The sequence below is a fragment of the Periplaneta americana genome, chromosome 17 (genome assembly GCF_040183065.1).
Source record: "Periplaneta americana isolate PAMFEO1 chromosome 17, P.americana_PAMFEO1_priV1, whole genome shotgun sequence".
Lineage (NCBI taxonomy): Eukaryota > Metazoa > Arthropoda > Insecta > Blattodea > Blattidae > Periplaneta > Periplaneta americana.
In genome coordinates this window covers 100,607,168-100,623,730 of record NC_091133.1, presented here as the reverse complement: position 1 = coordinate 100,623,730, position 16,563 = coordinate 100,607,168, and the positions used below count along the sequence as shown (strand labels likewise).

The 16,563-nt window shown below is 37.2% G+C and overlaps 1 protein-coding gene across 5 annotated transcripts in view; it reads left to right on the top strand.

Moving 5' to 3' along the window:
- The window catches only part of Ppn (proteoglycan-like sulfated glycoprotein papilin), a 743,946-nt gene that overhangs the window by 546,794 nt on the left and 180,589 nt on the right, over positions 1–16,563 (top strand). The gene's annotated exons all lie outside the window — the stretch shown is intronic.

The following is a 16,563-nucleotide window of genomic DNA, read 5'->3' as shown; positions in this document are numbered from 1 at the left end:
GGCTATGACTAAAAATTGCTAAACTTATATCCATTTTAAATTTTCGATTTTCTGAGAAGTATACTTACTCGAAAAAACGCTAGCAATCGGCTGGTAAGCCTTGGCTTTAATTGTGCTGCTGACACACGAATTATTTTGGGTTTATGAAGTCTGTACGCATCTTGGTATACAGGTGCAACACGATAAGCTGATTAAGCAAGGGAAATACGAGTAGGCCTAGTTTGCTCGGTTGGCGTGGGCAGCCCTGTGCCTCCCGAATGCACCTGTTCCACTGGGTGTCACGATCATGACCGCCAGCATCAGTGAGAGAAATATCTCATCTCGCGCACTCCGCTCTTTGTTTCAAACGTGCCGCATTAACAGTAGGAACGAACCCAGTGTCGCTCCTCGGCGGAGAGCGTGTTTGCAGCGTTAATTGCGAGGGCGTGTGGAGTTTCTTGCGAGTTCCACGCTACCCCATAGTTAGGGTGAAAATATCATCTATGTCTTTCGACTTTCATTAACCAATTACCAGGTAGTGGAAATACTGCATTATTTCTTGCAATCTCACTAAGCTCACATGGTCTAGTGTTAAACCAGTGAGGAATACAGGGGTTGGTAGGTATCCCCGTCACATGCCATGAAGGCACTTGGTGAATAGATAAATGAACCTCTGGGTGAACGGATAAATGAACCGCTGGGTGAATGGATAAATGAACCCCTGGGTGAATGGATAAATGAACCGCTGGTGAACGGATAAATGAACTGCTGGGTGAACGGATAAATGAACCGCTGGGTGAACGGATAAATGAACCGCTGGGTGAACGGATAAATGAACCGCTGGGTGAACGGATAAATGAACCGCTGGGTGAACTGAAAAATGAACCGCTGGGTGAACTGATAAATGAACCGCTGGGTGAACGGATAAATGAACCGCTGGGTGAACGGATAAATGAACCGCTGGGTGAACGGATAAATGAACCGCTGGGTGAACGGATAAATGAACCGCTGGGTGAACGGATAAATGAACCGCTGGGTGAACGGATAAATGAACCGCTGGGTGAACGGATAAATGAACCGCTGGGTGAACGGATAAATGAACCGCTGGGTGAACGGATAAATGAACCGCTGGGTGAACTGATAAATGAACCGCTGGGTGAACGGCTAAATGAACCGCTGGGTGAACGGATAAATGAACCGCTGGGTGAACGGATAAATGAACCGCTGGGTGAACGGATAAATGAACCGCTGGTTGAACGGATAAATGAACCGCTGGGTGAACGGATAAATGAACCGCTGGGTGAACGGATAAATGAACCGCTGGGTGAACGGATAAATGAACCGCTGGGTGAACGGATAAATGAACCGCTGGGTGAACGGATAAATGAACCGCTGGGTGAACGGATAAATGAACCGCTGGGTGAACGGATAAATGAACCGCTTGGTGAACGGATAAATAAACCGCTGGGTGAACGGATAAATGAACCGCTGGGTGAACGGATAAATGAACCGCTGGGTGAACGGATAAATGAACCGCTGGGTGAACGGATAAATGAACCGCTGGGTGAACGGATAAATGAACCGCTGGGTGAACGGATAAATGAACCGCTTGGTGAACGGATAAATAAACCGCTGGGTGAACGGATAAATGAACCGCTGGGTGAACGGATAAATGAACCGCTGGGTGAACGGATAAATGAACCGCTGGGTGAACGGATAAATGAACCGCTGGGTGAACTGAAAAATGAACCGCTGGGTGAACTGAAAATGAACCGCTGGGTGAACTGATAAATGAACCGCTGGGTGGACGGATCAATGAACCGCTGGGTGGACGGATAAATGAACCGCTGGATGAACGGATCAATAAACCGATAGGTGGGTGGATCAATGAATTGTTTGGTAGATGGATGAATGAAATGCTGGGTGGATAGATGAATGAATCGGTGGTTGGATTGATGGATGAAGCGGTGGATGGACGGATGAATGAACCGCTGGTTGAATTGATGAATGAACCAGTGGGGTGGACGGATGAATGAACATGCGGATGGACGGATAAATGGACGTATTGATAAATTAATGCAGTGGTAAATGAACCGCTTGATAAACTGATGTATGAACCGGTGGATGGAATGATGAATGAAACGGTGGATGGAATGACGAATGAATCGGTGGATGGGTTGATGAATGAACCGGTGAATTGGATGGTGAATGAACTGTTCGATAGGATGACGAATGAACCAGTCGATGAAATGATGAATGAACCAGTCGATGGAATGACGAATGAACCTGTAGTGGAATAACGAATGAATCAGTGGATGGGATGACGAATAAACCGATGGACGGCATAACAAATGAACCGGTGGATGGGATGATGAATAAATCACCGGTGGATGGACGAATAAATGCACTTGTGGAAGGACGGATGATTATAAAATAGGATGGACGGGCGAATGAAGTGGTGGTTGAAGGGATGATTGGGCAGATGGATGCACGGGTAGGCCTATCTGGTTGGATATTAGATAGATATGTATGTTGAAAGACGAGAGAGACGTGCACTCAATGAAAAAGACACATAGACACAGGCAGATATCATCTGAATATTGAATCGAGAAATTCTTTAGGAGGAAGCTTTCAAAGTACATGCCATTTTATGACATCGGTCGCTGAATATAGTGGGGTCTGTTATCGATTTTAATTTTTTTCTGCTACATGAGAAATCCATTTATGCCCGACGAAGCAGACTTGTTTCTAAATTGGTTATGGGCAGATCCTTTTATTTTTAAAGTAGTAATAATAACTCATTTTAAATCTTCTTTCACGAATCACTTTGGATAAATATGAGTGTACGGACTACAGGGAAAAAATAATACATAGGCTAACATTTCTAGTAGAGATTTAATGCTGCCACTGAAACAGGTTTATAAATGACTCTGATAAGACGAGAAATACGCATGTATCTTTTTCATTCCACCATAAAATGTGGCATTATTGCGTGGGTGGACTTCAAAATATTATCTTCATCTTACGATGTGTGGATGACGTATATACGTCCGTTGATATGACATATTAATGAATTAAATACTATTATAGTCACAATCATGCCATGGTATGAAAGAAAAATTTCACAACCTCGAGCGGGAATCGAACCTGCGACTTCCTGTTCCCTGGTCAGGCGCTCTACCACTGAGCTATCGAGTTCGTCTCACACCAAAGGCTCGGAATTATCCTTTCATACTGGCGACTCTGTTATGGAGTACTGTCCATAGCGTCTGATCTTAGTCAGCACTGCTTATGGGTGGAAAGAAACTTTACAAATGTAATCTTCATCTTACGATGTTTGGAGAACAGGAAGTCGCAGGTTCGATTCCCGCTCGAGGTTGTGAAATTTTTCTTTCATACCATGACATGATTGTGACTATAATAGTATTTAATTCATCAAAATATTACTTATATCGTCTTCAAAAAGGTACGAAATGCAGGAATATAAATAGGCCTATATATATTACGATATTTGTCCTTGTATGAAGTTCGTCTTAAAATGCGATATCTAATTCCAACAGTAATGTCATTTAAGTGTGTCTATCTGCGGGGTTTCTGAGTTCTAGATTCGTCAAACCGGAAATCCTTATGATAACAATGAACACAGAATGGGAAGCGACAAAGATAAAAAAAAAACAGTTCCTGTTCACTAATTGTCCACATGCGTGTTGAAGTGCTAGATCGACGGATGTGCGATCTTAACTAAGTAATTCCGGGTTAGACCTGTCGGCAATATATGGTCAAACATTCCGTGTAAAGTTAGAGTTTTGTGTTATGTAAGCCTACAGATTGCTCTGCATTTCTGAATTTAATTAGCTCATTTAATTTAACCGGCAACGTAAGAAAACAGTTCAACTTCAGTCGTCCTCTCCCTTGTTAGTACTAGCGACCCATTACTGTCGCCCTCCATTTCTTGCATGGTCTTCCCAAAGATCGTGTCCCTTGAGGGGAGTAACGGAGTATTTTTTGTCATGGTATCCTGATTCTGTCTATCCTACTCATATGACAAAGCCAGTTGTGTTTGTATTGCTTTCAGTAATCGACTATTGGAGTAATTGGGAACGTGTGTAAAAATTTATTTACTTTATTAGGTCACAAGAAAAATTAAGTATAAGAAATCGTCGTGTTCAAAAATACTTAATTTAATTTTGCAGTTAATTTTGAAGAAGTTTTTCAGATAAGTCTTTGAAATATAATAAATGTATTTAATGTTGTTAAGTCAGTAACTTAAATTGTTATACATAAGGTATGAAACGTTTATACTACATATTCAATTGTTAGTATTAACGTTTTCGTCGCTTTTACTTACGCCATCATCAGATACCATATTTTATACATTCATAATATAATAACCTCTGTTTTTATGTAGGCCTACCATTGATATCAATAAAATTAAAAGCTTAAAAATAAATATACAAAGTTTAATATAAAAAATTCAAAATTACAAGTCTTCATTATTTAAACTCTGTTAAAAATTCTTGTGCATAATATCATGTTAATATACACTATCTACCAAAAAGTAATTTGGCACTGTTTTTGCCCCTTTAGAACCTCGTGGTACCACCTCTTGTTGCTATAACAGCAGCCACCCTGTCAGGCATGCTCTCCACTTTTTGTGTAGGATATTCACTGGAATGCGTCGCCATTCCTCTTGCAACATGGCACTCAGTTGGACAAATGAAGTTGGCCGCATCTCCCGAGACCTCAATCGCCGGTCCAATTCGTTCCAAAGGTGCTCAATGGGATTGAGATCAGGACTCTGTGCAGGCCAGTCCAACCGGTGAACATTATTGTCTGCATACCACTGCATAGTAGCCGCCGAAACATGCGGCCAACTTCCATTGTCCAACTGAGTGCCATGTTGCAAGAGGAATGGCGACGCATTCCAGTGGATATCCTACACAAACTAGTGGAGAGCATGCCTGACAGGGTGGCTGCTGTTATAGCAACAAGAGGTGGTACAACGAGGTTCTGAAGGAGTAAAAAAAACTGTGCCCAATTACTTTTTGGTAGATAGTGTATTAAATTATGAAGACTTGTCTACAATTCATGTTTTACTATTGTGTTATATGAAATTTATTGTGAGTGTATTGATGTTTGTGAGCCTAATATTATAACATTGGTAAATTTATATCGACTCACATGAATTAAATTTGTGCTAAAATTAATAGTTGCCTTACGGTGTGAAGGGGTTTGAATTCTCATCACAATAGGCCACGTTATACTGTTTTTTGCTTTCTTTAGACTCAAACGCATTCTATTGAATCGACGGTGCAGTGTATTATATTAGAAACCCTGTACGTACAGTAGTGGCAAAAAAAAAAAACGGACCGACCCTTGTAGCTGTTACAAAAGAATCCTGTGCTGTGTATTGTGTCAAACTGTGGTAATTTCAATATGGATAGTGAAGCCAGAGGTATGTACTGCTATTTAATGTAAAAATACGCAGTTATCTTTGCCGAATAGAAGTAGAAATGTAATACTGATGCCAGTTGAAAATAAAACTATCAAAGTTTTTTCGTCTGTAAGTCTGAGGAACTGAAGGAAAAAAAGACGGTAAGAATCGAACAAACGCAATAAATTTCATTGTTACAATTAATTATACAAGATGGATGTATTTTGTTGCTAGCAAAATTTGAATCTGTGACTCTGAAATCAGATACAAGGGTCGGTCGGGTTTTTTTGCCACTACTGTACATGGTTCATATACTTTATTGAGATACACAGTAAACTCTGGAGTTCTTCACCTTTTGTCATTTTTATTTAGAAAAAAAAAAATGCGGTCAACGAGACGACGACGACGACGACGACGACGATGATGATGATGATGATGATGATGACAAGAGGAGTAGTGGATAATGGTGGTATGAACACGTCGTAGGAATGCGCAGGACTCCGTAAGACGCTTTGTCCATTACAAATGTCACTGGATATGCCTGTGAGTGAACTATCCAGCTCGATTTGTGAGAAGCTAACAGCCGACGGAGGGTCTTCCTCGCCTCCCCATTCCACAGACTGTGATTGAGAAGTAGGCGTGAGTTTGAAGTCCCTCGGGGCTGACAGCGTTATTATCACGTCAGTCTTTTCTACTCTGGAAGTCGAGCGTTTGTTAAATTGAAGGCTAATTCTTGACGTGTTGATCTTGATCCTTACTGCCTTGTGAAGTATCCGTTTATAACTGTTAAGCGACCTTTCTTGTGTCCTGTACTTAATTTTTATTATATCTGTATACAACGGAACTCGCCGGACTAGATAGAGGGAAGTGCTAATTGTTTGTACTTGTTATCATATGTGGTTGGGCTGGTATCTCTGTTAGGATTTCTGTTAGTTCAGTTTCCATTTTTTTGTTGCATTCAATAGATCTTACATCAACACGATAACTTTCAGATGTGAAACAAGTAAAAATATATACAGAAATATACAGAGAGATCCAACGAAAAGTAGAGTAAAAATTAAGCCTTCGATATTGTTACTGCTCGTCCCATATAATGTATTAAATACCTAAATAAATAAATAAATAAATAAATAAATAAGTAAATAAGTAAATAAATAAATAAGTAAATAAGTAAATAAATAAATAAATAAATAAGTAAATAAATAAATAAGTAAATAAATAAATAAGTAAATAAATAAATAAGTAAATAAGTAAATAAATAAATAAGTAAATAAATAAATAAGTAATTAAATAAGTAAATAAGTAAGTAAATAAGTATGTAAATAAGTAAATAAATAAATAAGTATGTAAATAAGTAAATAAATAAATAAATATGTAAATAAGTAAATAAATAAGTAAATAAGCAAGTAAGAAATGCATAAATAATGAACAATAAATAATGAACAATAAATAATGAACAAACAAATAATAAATAATTATGTAAATAAGTAAATAAATAAGTAAATAAGCAAGTAAGAAATGCATAAATAATGAACAATAAATAATGAACAAACAAATAATAAATAAGTAAATGAAATAATGGATAAAAATAGTGTATTATGAAGATAGTTTATAATATTGTCCTTTATTGCATTGCTCGTTTCCTAATTTTGACTCCGTACAATAAATGTGGGAGGCAAAGGCTATTAAAAACGCTGATAGAACTGGTATTTAACCCTTGCGGTGAATTTCGGAGAAGTCCGGAGAGTCTAATTAGTCAAATCCACTCTCCTCATCTCCTTCAAGTTTTCCAACTTACCTGTTTGCAGAAGAGTCCTCAATCTTCTTTTCTTCTCTCTGTTGGGTTGCTTCATAATGTGTTCTTCCCCAGCATCCAAAATTGCTGCCACCCTTCTAATAACTTCTGATTGGCAGGAACGAATTAGTCATTGGCTAGAAACTATATCAATGTCAAAGAAATTCCGTATAAGTTAGTTTGTTTATAACAAGAATCCTTTGTAGAGTCGATGGACACGATGAAATTGTGACTACTTTTATTTTATACACGCCGCGGATCGAACCCAATTCTGGATCACAATGTTACGTTATTTATAGCCTTTTATCGTTATAGTTAACCCAATTATGCAGCTTTTAAGTGACGTTAATCACTGGACCACCTCTCGTGGCTTCTGCAGTTCTCATGTATCATCTTGAGGGACAATTTTGGGACAAGTGGAGAAGCGTACATTCCCAGCCTAGTGCAAGTGTAACTTAATAGGACCCTCCAGGGAATGCACAAGGCACTATGTCATCTTCTTTGACAGTAGCAGTTTATTATTAACATTATTATATTTTGTGGACGACCACCACGGACTTACCCCTTAATAATGACAAAAAGCATCGTATTTCCACACCCATGAAGTTTTCTAATTGGTAAGGGTCCTTTGTCGCGTCGCCGAGAGGGAATGTTAAGCAAACAAGAACACTTTGTTATCCATGTCGTCATCTCTTTCCCAAAACAAATGAGTTATGAAAGACCAGATGACCTCATCATGAAGGGTCAAGAGACTTGCATTTACAAGAGAAGCCTTACGTCACGGGACAATATATCGTTAGTGTTTAAAATTATCTGGAGATCGTGCATTGAAGAGGGGCATAACTGTTCAGTTTCGCAAGAGTTACTGCAAGATTTTTTGGTTTTAGTTCCTTTATTGAAAAATATTAAATCATTAATCTCTAAGATTTTTATATCCTTATGTCCAACTAGTGGTTTTACAGAATTCAAAGTTATTTTTGAAATAGAAAATGGTTGCCGTGTGCGGCAACTGATAAATGGGACTGATCCTGGAAAAAATATTTAACAGTATTCGCATTGTTTATTAAAAGTAGCTCGCTCGTGCACCTGCAATGCACATAGCGTTCTTGAAGCTGTGGGAAGATACGGCTGAAACCCGTTTGGGGATTCTGTTCATTAATAGTTAGACGCCTTAATTTGGTGACTACATCATCAAAGTGACAGGCTTCCATTGATGCTTTGAGTTTTGGAAACATTTAATTAATGGGTAGAGTTTTGAGTATATAGACTCCCAATTATTTTGCTCACTCAAAATAATTTTTTTCATGGGAGAAAAATGAAAAATTTTGTCAAACAAAAGTTGTTGTTTTTAAGTACAATTAGATATTAATACTATGGGTATTTCTTTCTTGTAAGTTGTTAATGAAGAAGATATTAGTAAAGAATTCATTTCTTTAAATGGCACATTTTATTAAAAAAATAAGACCTGTTCGAACATGTATCTCAATGTATCATTCTAATAAAACATTGAAGGATGCAAAAGAATATAGAACTCATAGAGTACGTAGGCCTACTTACTGGAAGTGCGAAGCAAAATTGTACTTTGTAGCATTGTAATAATGTTATTGGACCTTATTTCATAAGTGGTACTGTAAATTGCAGACGATATGCCACATTCTTAAAGAACCATTCTTCCTGAGCTTTTTTGAAGGACAGAATGATTATGTGGTAACAACACCATGGTGGATTCCCAACACATAACGCCTCGTATTTTAGACTGAAAATATCCTAGTAGCTGGATTGGACGTGGTGGACCAATTAGTTGACCTGCTTGTTCTCCTGACCTTATGCCACTAGACAATTTTCTTTGGGAAGCTGTCTATCGAAATAACTAACACCACCAGAGGACATGCAGCAGCGTACGCGTCTAGGGTGTCATTCATACAAAGACTGGCATTATTTATTAATTCTAAAGGTCACAGAATTGAAAGTTCAGTCCAATAAGGGAAGTGGGTGTGGCAGGTGAGGTGAATGCAAATTCTTATTGGTTATCCATCAACGAATACAGTACTGTACTTGCATTTCCTGCCCGCCCGAAGACTTGTATATGCGCTTCTAGTACCACAATGGGTATCGACAGTTCCTTCTCAGAAACGGCACAATTCTCAAATAGAAAAAGAAGAGTATATTAATTTAAAACCAGTGATTAAATACGGATGTCCTAATCAATAAAATATTCTGTTTTCCTTTAACAAAAGTATCACTACAAGACATAGAACCAATTTCCATTCAAGTGGAAAACGCATTTCTTAGTGCCCGTATAGGGGCGTGTCTAATTCTCCTACGTAAGCAGTCGAACTATAGGATGTCGAACTTGTTTTCTGTCGAACCTAAGAGCTTCCACAGTATCATTTTACTTCGGACTTGCAGTAACTACATACACTATGAAGTCCATACTTTTTTGCACCCCTCAATGTTTTGTTTATTAGAAAATACATGGTGTCATTTTTAAAAATGACGTCACTGTTCGCATCTCGTTAATGAACAATGTTATAAGAAAGATATGAGTATACCTATAGTATTGTCCACCGCTATGAAGTAACAGTTAGCACGTCTGACCGTGGTTGGGACAAGTTGCCTGGTTGAGGCTTTTTCCGAGGTTTTGAGGTTTTCCCTCACCAATTGAAGCATATGATATGATATATGATATGATATATTTCGTCACAGCACTTCTTTACATGTAATGGTGTACCTCATATTTCTGTATCCGGTGCCACCATTAACATATTATTACAATAACACAGTATTTGCAGTACACGTCTACACAGATACTCCCAATTACACTATGTACCTTTTTTGTTACTTGGTCAATCTCCCCTTCAGTATTTCTCCTACATTTCATTTGCTATTCTCTATTTGTTCATTAATCCTAATATATCTAATATAATATAGCCTACTTCTTTCATACACCCCTTTTCCTCTAACTACTATTCACTACACCTCAATTTCAATTTTTCTCTATAAATTGTTATATCGAATTATTTGACCTATTTGTTTTTTTTTACCTTTTATTCATTTACTGTTCCAACGTTCAAATGTTAGTACTAATTTTATGCTGTCACTTGTTCACTTCTCTTAACCCTTACTCACTATTTTCACTCATTCTTATTTGCGCTCACAATTGAAGCATAATTACTGGGTAACTTTCAGCTTTGGACCTCGAATTCATTTCATCATAATTACACTTCCCCTCTTTCATCATCATCTTCGTTTCTTTCCTAGATGTCCTGTTTGCTCCGATGTAGAGTCGGCTGCGGGCCGTCACAGAACTTGGAACCCGTGGGTGTGTGGTCATTCGTTGTTGGTGGTAGCGCTGTGCACCATGAGTTTTTCACTGGGTTCACAATAACTCGTGGGACCGGGGTTGTGGGACCGCAGTGAAGCATACGCGGAATGGTAAAGGATCTTGTAGGCCGTAGGGGAGGTCGGAGGCGATGCGTACAGGGATCTGTAGTGTGGGGGCCTTAGGGCTTGCACATTATTCCATTCCGGGTAGTACAATGATTCAAACAACTTTTATTTAAAATAATTTTTCATTTATCGTCTAAGAAAAAAAATATTTTGGGTGAGGAAGATAAATTGAACACTCTGTATAATAGAAATGATTGACGAAGTAGCTGTTCCATTAAATCACCTGGACATTACAAATGAACTGAAAGATTGTTACAAAACTACATATAGCTTAATTTGCATGACAGTTTCAGTTCTCATAATAACTTAATCTCTTGCTTACTCGGTCGTGACAGTTTTCTAGTTCCGATCTCAATGTCATCAATTCATCATCTATTCCAGTGACAATGTAATATACAACTTGAATTGCAGGGTTCGTGATATGGAAATGCTATCATTAGATGTCATTACAAAATAAGCTCATTGTATAAGAGTCAGGTACGCATGAGAGAGGTATTTGTTTGATGACTATTTAAACGATGTTTTCCTCTCTTATTTTATCTCTATCTCACTAGTGGGTATAAAATATGATAATAAATATAATACAATATAAAATATTATAAGTCAATCATCCTCATATTTCTTCTGTTCGCATCACTGTACGAAGGTTAGAGGAGGATTAGCGGATACATTCACAGAATAGAAACACATGGACTTGTGATGTAATGGCAGGATTAGCTTAGCAGCAATCGAACTATTGCTCCTAATGAATATATTTTGTGTTGTCTGTACGTGCTTCTCACAGAATTCGAATCACCTAACTCCATTGCCAGCTTCGTGTAGGTATATTTCTTTCTTTCTTTCTTTCTTTCTTTCTTTCTTTCTTTCTTTCTTTCTTTCTTTCTTTCTTTCTTTCTTTCTTTCTTTCCTTCATCTTTATTCATTTCTCCCTTTCTCTCCTACTTTACTCACTTTATTTCATCTTTCTTTTCCTTGTATTTCTTTATCATTTTTTATATCCTATTCATTAAATTTATTCCTCTTTCTTGCCCCAATTTTTCTTTATTACTTTCTTCTTTTCTCTCCTATTCTTTTCACTTTATTTCTTCTGTCTTTCTTTATTTCCCTTATCTTTCTTTATTCCTTTCTCTCCTAAATTTTTCACTTTATTTACTTATTCTTTCTTTCCTTCCAGACTTTCTTTATTACTTTTTCACTCTTCCTCTCCTATTTTTTCACTTGATTTCTTCTGCCTTCCTTTCCCCTATGTTTCTTTATTAATTTCTTTCCTACTTTTCACATTATTTCTTCTTTCTTCTTTGTTCCTTTCTTTCCTTCCTTCCCCCATCTTTCTACATTTCTATCTCTCTTCCTCTCCTACTTTTTCAGTATAGACTGTTCCTTCCTTCTTTCTTTCTTTCTTTCTTTCTTTCTTTCTTTCTCCTATTTTCTTCATTTCTATGTCTCTGCCTCTCCTACTTTTTCAGTATAGACCGTTCCTTCTTTCTTTCTTTATTTCCTTTCTATGTGTCTTCCTCTCCTACTTTTTCAGTACAGACTGTTCCTTCTTTCTTTCTTTTTTTTTCTTTCTTTCCTTCCCCTATCTTTCTTCATTTCTATGTATCTTCCTCTCCTACTTTTTCAGTATAGACTGTTCTTTCTTTCTTTCTTTTTTCTTTCTTTCCTTCCCCTATCTTTCTTCATTTCTATGTCTCTTCCTCTCCTACTTTTTCAGTATAGACTGTTCTTTCTTTCTTTTTTCTTTCTTTCCTTCCCCTATCTTTCTTCATTTCTATGTCTCTTCCTCTCCTACTTTTTCAGTATAGACTGTTCCTTCTCTCTTTCTTTCTTTCTTTTTTCTTTCTTTCCTTCCCCTATCTTTCTTCATTTCTATGTCTCTTCCTCTCCTACTTTTTCAGTATAGACTGTTCCTTCTCTCTTTCTTTCTTTCTTTTTTCTTTCTTTCCTTCCCCTATCTTTCTTCATTTCTATGTCTCTTCCTCTCCTACTTTTTCAGTATAGACTGTTCCTTCCTTCTTTCTTTCTTTTTTCTTTCTTTCCTTCCCCTATCTTTCTTCATTTCTATGTCTCTTCCTCTCCTACTTTTTCAGTATAGACTGTTCCTTCCTTCTTTCTTTCTTTTTTCTTTCTTTCCTTCCCCTATCTTTCTTCATTTCTATGTCTCTTCCTCTCCTACTTGTTCAGTATAGACTGTTCCTTCTTTCTTTCTTTTTCCTTTCTTTCCTTCCCCTATCTTTGTTCATTTCTATGTCTCTTCCTCTCCTACTTTTTCAGTATAGACTGTTCCTTCTTTCTTTCTTTTTTCTTTCTTTCCTTCCCCTATCTTTCTTCATTTCTATGTCTCTTCCTCTCCTACTTTTTCAGTATAGACTGTTCCTTCTTTCTTTCTTTCTTTTTTTTCTTTCTTTCCTTCCCCTATCTTTCTTCATTTCTATGTCTCTTCCTCTCCTACTTTTTCAGTATAGACTGTTCTTTCTTTCCTTCTTTCTTTCTTTCTTTCTTTCTTTCTTTCCTTCCCCTATCTTTCTTCATTTCTATGTCTCTTCCTCTCCTACTTTTTCAGTATAGACTGTTCCTTCTTTCTTTCTTTCTTTTTTTTCTTTCTTTCCTTCCCCTATCTTTCTTCATTTCTATGTCTCTTCCTCTCCTACTTTTTCAGTATAGACTGTTCTTTCTTTCCTTCTTTCTTTCTTTCTTTCTTTCTTTCTTTCCTTCCCCTATCTTTCTTCATTTCTATGTCTCTTCCTCTCCTAATTTTTCAGTATAGACTGTTCCTTCTTTCTTTCTTTCTTTCTTTCTTTCTTTCTTTCTTTCTTTCTTTCTTTCCTTTCCCTATCTTTCTTCATTTCTATGTCTCTTCCTCTCCTACTTTTTCAGTATAGACTGTTCTTTCTTTCTTTCTTTCTTTCTTTCTTTTTTCTTTCTTTCCTTCCCCTATCTTTCTTCATTTCTATGTCTCTTCCTCTCCTACTTTTTCAGTATAGACTGTTCCTTCCTTCTTTCTTTCTTTTTTCTTTCTTTCCTTCCCCTATCTTTCTTCATTTCTATGTCTCTTCCTCTCCTACTTGTTCAGTATAGACTGTTCCTTCTTTCTTTCTTTTTCCTTTCTTTCCTTCCCCTATCTTTGTTCATTTCTATGTCTCTTCCTCTCCTACTTTTTCAGTATAGACTGTTCCTTCTCTCTTTCTTTCTTTCTTTTTTCTTTCTTTCCTTCCCCTATCTTTCTTCATTTCTATGTCTCTTCCTCTCCTACTTTTTCAGTATAGACTGTTCCTTCCTTCTTTCTTTCTTTTTTCTTTCTTTCCTTCCCCTATCTTTCTTCATTTCTATGTCTCTTCCTCTCCTACTTTTTCAGTATAGACTGTTCCTTCCTTCTTTCTTTCTTTTTTCTTTCTTTCCTTCCCCTATCTTTCTTCATTTCTATGTCTCTTCCTCTCCTACTTTTTCAGTATAGACTGTTCTTTCTTTCTTTCTTTCTTTTTTCTTTCTTTCCTTCCCCTATCTTTCTTCATTTCTATGTCTCTTCCTCTCCTACTTTTTCAGTATAGACTGTTCTTTCTTTCTTTCTTTCTTTTTTCTTTCTTTCCTTCCCCTATCTTTCTTCATTTCTATGTCTCTTCCTCTCCTATTTTTTCAATATAAACTATTTCTTCTTTCTTTCCCTAATCTAACTTTAGTTCTCCTACTTTTCCCCCTCCCCTTCTCTCTTTCATGTGTGTTTATTATTGTCAACTTACAATATAACGGTATAGCACTTCTTAGTTCCTGTGTGTGACAGAAGCAGATGCTGAATTGTTTGAGCGTTAAATTAGTGCATTGCAAGTTTACATATTAAACAGGAAGAGCGGTTAGCTGGAGATGCTAATATTTGATGAAAGTGCATCAGCAGCCGGCCAGACCGAGGAGTAACGAGATGTGTGCTGTTGGGCAGGTCATGCATGGGTCGAGGCGTGGGAGAATGCTTCATTTTTCCTTTCTCGAATGTTGGAAGACTACAGTGGCGAGTTGGGAACAAAAGCGACCTACATTTTATTTAGCAGATACTAAGGACAATCAATATACAGTAGAACCCCGATTATCCGTCACCCTATTAACCGATTGGCGGATTATCCGACTGTCTATTTCTTGCTCTTTTTTTTTCTTCAGAAATAAATAACTTGTATGAAGTACTGTTTTGTATATCATATTAGTAGATTCTACATATGTTTTTTGCTAGAGAGTGTTATTATAAGTATTTATCGTTACACAGCATTGTCTACTGTTCGAATTAACCGTTCTGTAATATAACTTGTACAAAAATGACTTCCACAGGTGTTAAAAAATGGAAATAATTGATTGGTTTTAGAAAGAGAAACTGTGGTTCATTTCGCATCAGAATACGAGATTGGAGTTTCAACTGCGCGATTTAATAAAGAAAAAACAAGGGTAAAGTGTAAAAAATATGTAAATCTACAACATGAAACCTCCTTCATTCACATCTTTCCTGAGACAGTCATTACAAAGGGCTTCCTTGTCCCTTAAAAACCCTTCGTTGACAACCAGACTTGAATTAGTGAACTTCTGATTCACTACCTAGCGAGTTAAATACAAGACCATGGAGGAAATTACAAAATCTTTCATGGTACGGATTATCCGATTTTTTCGATCAACCGTTCAGTCCATCCCCTTCATTACCACGGATAATAGAGGTTCTACTGTATAGACATACACTACCGGTCAAAAGTTTTCGATCATCTGTCACAACTATGAACTTGTGGTTAAAACAGGAATTTCGTTTCGAATATTCTACCACAGACCTGCACAAGGTTTGCGCTCTCCGAGCCGGCTCACAGCTCATGAGCGGAATGCAGATATTAGCTGCGCTCTGTATAAGGGTGGACTGGAAGAAAGGGTGGATCTTGTACAAAATAAACACAAAAGGAATTACTATTACGAGTGCTTATGAAATGAATTCCCGTTCAATGTTTGCAAAACTATCTTGGACTGTTATTAATTAATAAAGAAATATTTATTTCACAGAAGTAATAGAAATTCTATAGCTACTTAAATGTACGATATCATTTTGTTATATTTTTATTTATCAGTACATCAAAACGAGGTTTTATGCTGTTGGCAGCTGAAAGAAACAGTAGCCTACTGGTCTTAATGAAACATCAGTTACAGATGTTCGGATGTCTCCCTTTATTAAAGTTGATTATAGAAAACTGTTGCTCACAAATATAAATGTTGAGCCAAACGTAGCAATCATTTTCACAGCCAGCCTATGTAGTCGTGGATATTATTGCTAATGTTTAGTCTTGTAAAACTCAACCAGGCTAGTAGTATTATTCAAACGATCTTTAGCCCTTAGGTCACATTGAAGATCAATAATTTCGAGCTGTAAATCGTTAAATGTTAAATGTTATGTTCCGTCTTTTAGATTCCTCCATACTGTACTGTAGCAGTAAGTAAGCAACGTGAAAGAGTTACTGAGAATAAGCCTACACACTACACTCCACTAGATAGCTGAGTGGTCGTTTCCCTCTCCTCTACCTATAGAAAGTCTATGTCATTCTGACATATCTTCCTCTCCGTTTCGGCGAGCGGTAAACACCGCTCTCCCGCTCCGAAGGAGCGCGCGCGCTAGTTGAGCGCTGTTTGTGCAGGCCTGTTCTACCATATCATAATGCTAGAGAGAGAAAGCCCAATATTTATTTTGTTCGTCAATTTAGTTTTTCCGATGTGTTTGTACAGTAATGGCAAAAAAAATGGACCGATCCTTGTATTGTTATACACGACGTATATAGTGATTATTATTAGTCAGGGATTTACACTCGACTTATAGGCTAACAGTCTTACTAATAAACAGTGTATAGTTTTTATACTAGACTTATGCAGAGTTGAGACAGAAAACTTTACTAATAAA